The following is a 7,718-nucleotide window of genomic DNA, read 5'->3' on the forward strand; positions in this document are numbered from 1 at the left end:
ACACAGCATGAGAAAGCATGCTAAATAAAGCATGCTAAATAAAACCACACCTCAACACAGCATGAGAAAAAACAAAATATAAAAAGGAAGTCATATACCCACAACTAAAATATACGACTATGTACTAGGTGGATTTGGGGAGAAAAAGCAGAAAACAAAAAAGGAAGTCATAAAAGCAGCCAGAAAGATGTTACTATCAAAGAACCAAGAATTTTATTAAACTCACAACTAACTTCTAAACAGAAAATATGGAAACCAGAAATTTGTGGAATGATATTTAATTTTGCTAAAATAACTATAAACTTAGAATTCTATACTCAGCCTTTCTCCAAAAACAACTCTTTAAGAATGAAGGTAAAGACAGTTTTATACACAGTAAATTCAACAGCAGATTCTCATTAAAAGAAATAGCATAAGGTATTTTCCAGACAGAAGGAAAATGATCCAGTAGAAGCTCAGGGATGTAGGAAGAAATGAACAGTAATAAAAACGATAAATATATGGTTAAATCTAAATTAATAGTGACAATATAAAATAGTTTTGGAGGTTAAATATGTTAAAATACATGGCAATAATAGTATATAAGTTGTTGCAGGAGTTAACCCAGAGTTAAAGAGTTCTAAGATTCTTGTATTATCCAGAAAGAAGTTAAAAGTACCAAGTAATATTAGACTTTGCTGTATCATCTATAGGAGGACCGCTAAAAAATAGCAAAAAGTGAAAACAAGTATATAACTACTGAACTAACAGAGGAGGAAAGTGGAATAATAATTAGGCAAAAAAAGAATATAAAATAGGACAAATAGAAATAAAGTAGTGAGGCCAGCACCATGGCCAAATGGTTAAGTTCGTGCGCTCCGCTTCAGTGGCCCAGGGTTTCACCAGTTCAGATCCTGGGCACAGGCATGGCACCACTGGTCAGGCCACGCTGAGGCGGCGTCCCACATAGCACAACCAGAAGGACCTAAAACTAGACTATACAACTATGTAATTGGGGGCTTTGGGGAGAAGAAGAAAAGAAGAAGATTAGGAACAGATGTTAGCTCAGGTGCCAGTCTTTATAAAATAAAGATGAAGGCTCAAAAAAAAAAAGGAAATAAAATAGTATATTAGCAAAATAAATAGCAAATTAAACCTGAAGATAGTAAAAGAATAAAATAGTAAGGCACGAAAATTAGAGTAGAAAACAAACATGAAGCAGATCAACTAAGCCAAAAGTTGATCTGTGAAAGACATATAATTGATAAGCCTCTGGCAGACTAAACAGAAAAAGAAGAAATACCAAATAACCAATGTGAGGAATGAGAGAGAGCATATAGACATTTGACAAAATCTGTATATTATGTACAACTTTACATCAATAAACTTGACATTTGAAATGAACAGTTGCCTTAAAAAATATAACTTAGCCAGAACTGACAAAAGAAAATAATAGGGAAATTTGAAGAGTCCCATGTCTGGTAAAGAAATTTGTACTTAGTTTCTTACTTTCCCACAGTGAAAACTGCAATCTTACATGGATTCATCAGTTTATCCTACCAAAAATTTAAGAAGGAAAGAAAGACCATTCTTAAATTTTATCAAAGAACAGGAAAAGCAGGAACCCTCCCCAACTCATTTTATGAAACCAGCGAAATCTTGATACTAAAACCTGGCAAGGACATTATGAGAAAGAAAAATTACAGACATTCCCAAACATCAATGCAAAACTACCAAAGCACTAGCAAACTAAATTCATAAATAAATATATGAATAATAAATTACAACCAAGTTGCATTTCTTCTTGAAAAGTGAAGCTGGTGTGATAGTTGAAAATCAATCTCAATATAATTCACCACATTAACAGAATGAAAGGAGAAAAATCCTATCGTTTCAGTAGATCCAGAAAATGTATTTGAGAAAATCAACATGCATTCATAAAAAGGAAGCATTGGCTTTTTAAAATGCATCTCTATTAAGCTTATCCTGAATGTACACGTGAGGTTTTCTGGATCAGAGCTAGATTTCTTATTATCTCACAGTAAATAAGTGCACCTGCCTACCCTTTGCACTAGTCCATACCCCCAGGGCAAAATGGTGAGAACTGAGTGAGCAGTTTTCCTCCACAGTGGCCAAACACTCCATAGGCAAGGGACAAACAAAGAAAAATTGTTTTTCCCTGCTAAAAAAGAAGAGGCAGCTGTCCTCCTCTCCAGAAAGGGTCTCCCTTTCTAGCCAGGTGGTATGCAAAAGAAAAAAAGAAAAAAAAAATCTCTCCAGGAGCCAGAGAGCCCCATGTGTCTCCTAGAGCTATTTCCTAGGTCCCAGGCAATACTAGGAAGATAGCCACTTGAATATTTCTGATACTTTGGGGCTTAATGTAGGGACCAATCCAGGCTGTAACTCTTTGGTCCTCTTGGGGAGATGAGACATTTTATTACACTTTAGGATCAGAGAAATTAACTAGACAAATTGTTACAGATCTAATTCTCATGGTATGTGAAGAATCTCAGAAAGCTAGGGCTTTATACAGGACACTGAGAAATCCAGGAAAGTTTTATTTATCCACAGAAATAAAGAAGGAAACCACCCCCACAACATTTACCAAACAAGGAATGGAAGAGAACTTCTTGAATCTGATAAACCTACAACAGACATCATAGTTAACGGTGAAATGTTGAAAGTTCTCAGCCTGAGACTGAGAATGAGATAAGGAGACTGCTGTCACTGTGTCTATCTAGCTTTGTCCTGGAGTCTTGGCCAGTGAAAATAAGACAGGGAAAAGAAAGAAGAGGTCTAAAGAATAAAAATGAAAGAATAAAACTTCTTCACAGAAAGTGTGATTGTGTGTGTAGAAAATCCAAAATAATCTAAGTAAAATTGTAAAATTAATAACATTTACAATAACTTATTAAAAACAACAACCTTATCAAGATTGCTAGATATAAGGCCAAGTTACAAAAATCAGTATTTCTATTATACCAGCAACAAGCAGAATTTCAGATTTTAAAAAAGACACCATTTGACTTCCAGTCTAGACAAAATTGTGTAAAGCCATTTTTTTCTCCTGTTCCTCTTTGCTAAGTACAACCATTAACCCTGGAAATGATGCAAAAGATAATCAAAAGGAACATGAAAATGTGGCAAGATGAAGGTGAGCTGCTTTGAGACTGCAGGACTGGAAGAGCATCACAGCAGCAAGGCGTCCTGCATCCTCCCATCCAACAGCTGAAGGCAATTGAGATCCAGCGGTTCCTGACCCCGAACCTAGCAACTGAAGGCAGTCCAGTAGGCTCCTTCCTTCCCCAGATTGACCAGAAGTCCCTCTAGCAACCATAGGCAAGCCTGACATCACCAGCAAGTGGATCGATTGGTAATTCTGCCAAAAATAAGTGGCCAGAGAAAGCACTCTCCCTCCCTGCTTGGGCTTGAGACTCTCTTTTTCCATGAGAGATACCAACATGGGTGAGTGAAACTGGCAAAACATGCTTAGTTATAGCACATGGCCCAGCCTAAGAAGCCTCTTTGTCCCTGCAGACCCAAGACCCTCCTTCTCCTCCCAGAGACACTGGGACAGCCAGAGGGCACCAGAATGGAGAAACCCGTTCCATCTCCTCAGGCAGCACCAGGAGCCCCCGTGGCACCAGATATACAGGCAGACCAAAATAATACCATTAAGGCCACTGAACATAACCCACAAAAGAAGGCCACAAATAGTATGCTAAACTTAGAGCGAATGCTTACAAAAATAAGATTTAAATAGGACCCAGAGTCTCCTAATATAATAGATTAAATGTCTAGGATTCAATAAAAAATCACCCATCGCGCCAAGAATGAATAAAATCACAACTTGAATACGGAAAGACAATCCCAACACTGACATGAGTCGGATTTTGGAATTAACTGACAAAGATTTTAAAGCCGCTGTCATAAAAATTCTTCAGCAATCAGGGCCAGCCCAGTGGTGTAGTGGTTAAGTTCACACGCTCCTCTTCAGTGGCCTGGGGTTTGAAGGATCAGATCCTGGGTGCAGGCCTACATACCACTTGTCAAGCCATGCTGTGGCAGCATCCTAGAGGAAGACTGGCAAAGATATTAGCTCAGGGCCAATCTTCCTCACCAAAAAAAAAAAAAAAAAAACACTTCAACAATCAATTACGAATTATCTTGAAACAAAAGAAAAAATAGAAAATCTCAGTAAAGAAACAAGTTATAAAAAAGAACCAAGTGGAAATTATCAAATCGAAAAATGCTATAACAGATATAAAAAAACTCACTGAATGGGCTCAGTAGTAGGGTAGAGATGACAGAGGATAGAATCAGTGAACTTAAGAACTGGATAACAGAATTCACCCAACATGAAGAACAGAGAGAAAAGAAACTAAATTTAAAAATTAAAAAATGAAAACAGATCTGATCCAGCAATTCCATTTCTGGATATTTATCCCAAGAAAATGAAATCACTATCCTGAAAAGATATCTGCACCCCATGTTTATTGCAGCATTATTTACAACAGCCAAGACATGGAAACAGCCTAAGTGTTCATCAATGGATGGACGGATAAAGAAAATGTGAGATATACACACACACACACACACACACACACACACGGACATACAGACACACGATGGAATACTACTGAGCCATAAAAAAGAAGGAAATCCTGCCATTTGTGACAGCACGGATGGATGTTGAGAGCATTACATTAAGTGAAATAAGTCAGAAGAACAAATACTGTATGATCTCCTTTACATATGAAATCTAAAAAAAAAGAAAACCTCGTAGATGCACAGAACAGATTGGTTGTTGCTGGGGGAGGGGGGAGGGCAAAATGGGTGAAGGGGGCAAAACGGGTGAAGGCAGTGAATAGATACAAACTTCCAGTTATAAGTCCTGGGCTTGCAATGTACAGCATGGTGACTATAGTTAACAATATTGTATATCTGAAAGTTGCTAAGAGAATAAATCTTAAAAGTTCTCATCACGAGAAAAAATATGTAACTGTGTGATGATAGATGTTAACTAAATGTGTAGTGGTAATCATTTCGCAGTGTATACATAGAATCATGTGGCACATCTAAAACTAAGACAATGTTATATGTCAATTATAGCTCAATAAAAGTAAAAGTTAAAAAAAAATATCTTCCAAGACCTGTGAGACAATGACGGAACATGCAACATTTGTATGACTGAAGTCCTAGAAAGAGAGGACAAAGAAAATAGGGCTGAGAAATTGACTTCCCAGATGTGGCAAAAGACACAAAACTTACAGGTCTGAGAAGCTTACTGAAACCCAACCAGGATAAACCCAAAGAAATTCATGCAAAGACACATAATTAAACTTGGAAAACTAAAGAAAAGGAAAAAATCTTGAAAGTGGCCAGAGAGCAACAACACATTGCCTGTAAGGGAATACCAACTTGAATACACAGAGAATTTTTCATCTGAAATCCTGGAGCTCAAGAGGGAGTGGTACAATATTTTTCAAGGACTGAAAGAAAAGAATGTCAACCACAAATTCTATATCCAGTGAAAATATCCCATCAGGAATGAGGAAAAAAATAAAGACATTCTCACATGAAGGAAAACTAAAAGGATATGTCACTATCAGACTTACCATTTAACAGAATTTCTCAAAAAGTAAATTAGTATGCTTCCTGGATCGAGAAGAAGGAACAATGGAAAGAACAGAAATATGGATGCTTACAATAGACTATCCCTTTCCTCATGAGTTTTATAAATCATATTTGATGATTGAAACAAAATTTACACCACCATCTGATCATTCAAGACAAGGATATTTAAAAGTGAAGGAGGTAAAGGATCCTAAGTGGAAGTGGGGCTTCCACACGACACAGTGGTAAAATGTTGATACCAGTAGACTCTTAAAAGTCATATATGGATATTTGAACACCCAGAGCAACAACTAGGATAACTGTAAGAGATACACTCAAAAACAATATAAATAAATCAAGATGGAATCCTAAAAATTGTTCAAGTAACCCACAGGAAAGCAGGAAGAGAGAAAGAGGAATGAGAACAGAGGAAACAAGCAGAAGACAAACTATAAAACGGCAGACTTACCCCTAAAAACGACAATTACCTTGAATGCAATTGGTCTAAATACACCAATCAAAAGACTGACAATTGCAGAGTAGATTAAAAACACATAGCCCAACTGTGTGCTGCTTACAAGAAACTGACTTCAAACTCTACATAAGTAGGTTGAAAGTAAAAGGATGGAAAAGATATACCTGCAAACATTAATTTAAAAAAAAGAAAGAAAGCAAAAGTGGCTGTAGTTATATCCAATAAAGTAAACTTCAGAGCAAAGAAAATTTCTAGAGACAAAGAGGGACATCACATAATGATGAAAGGATTGATGCACTAATAAGACAAGTGTACACACCAAACAACAAAGCCTCAAAATACATAAAGCAAAAAACTGATACAGCTGAAAAGGAAATTAAATCCACAACTATAGGGGCCGGCTCCGTGGCCGAGTGGTTAAGTTCGCGCACTCTGCTGCAGCAGCCCAGGGTTTGGATCCTGGGCGCGGACATGGCACCGCTCGTCAGGCCACATTGAGGCGGCGTCCCACATCCCACAACTAGAAGGACCTGCAACTAAGATATACAACAGTGTACGGGGGGGTTTGGGGAGATAAAGCAGAAAAAAAAAAAAAAAAGATTGGCAACAGTTGTTAGCCCAGGTGCCAATCTTTAAAAAAAATAAGTAAATAAATAAATAAATCCACAACTATAGCTGGGGACTTCAACACCTCTCTCATCAACTGCCAGAACGACCAGACAGAAAATCAGTAAGTCTATAGAAGATCTGAACAACATAATCAACCAGCAGGACCTACTTGACGTATATAGAACACTCCACCCAATGATAATAGAATATGCGTTCTTTTTCAAGTACCATGGAACATTGAAAAAGAAAAACCATATCCTGAACCATAAAACTAACTTCAAAAAATTTAAAAGAATTGAAATCACACAGAGTTTGCTTTCTAACCATAATGGAAGCAAACTAGAAATCAAAATAATAAAAACAATAGGAAAATCTCTATAAATACATGGAAATGAAATAACCCACTTGTAAATAATTCATGGGTCAAAGAAGTCTCAGAGAAAATTTTAGAAAATATGTAGAACTGAATGAAAACAAAAACACAACATTATCAAAATATGTGAGCTGCAGCTAAAGCAGTGCCAAGAAATTTATAGTTCTAAATGCTTACATTAGAAATGAAAAGAGATCTCAACACAGTAAGCTAAGTTCCTACCTCAAGAAACTAGAAAAAGAAGGGCAAAATAAACACAAAGTGAGCAAAAGGAGGGAAATAATAAAGAGCAGAAATCACTGGAATTGAAAATAGGAAAACAGAGAAAATCAATTTTAAAAAATGTTGGTTCTTTGACAACATCAATAAAATTGATAAACCTGTAGAAATACTGACAAAAATAGAGAGACAACACAAATCAATATCAGGAATGAAATAAAGAATATCAATATAAATCAAGCAGCCATTGCAAAGATAATACGGAAACAATTTTACAGTCATAAATTTGACAACTTAGAAGAAATGATCCAATTCTTGACAGCCACAAACTACTAAAACTCAACCAAAACTAAAATTCAACTGAGATGAAATAGACAATCTGGATATCCTATAACCATTAAAGAACTGAAATTCATAATTTAAAATCTCTCAAAAAAATATCCAGAC

The sequence above is a fragment of the Equus quagga genome, chromosome 20 (assembly GCF_021613505.1).
Source record: "Equus quagga isolate Etosha38 chromosome 20, UCLA_HA_Equagga_1.0, whole genome shotgun sequence".
Classification (NCBI taxonomy): Eukaryota; Metazoa; Chordata; class Mammalia; order Perissodactyla; family Equidae; genus Equus; species Equus quagga.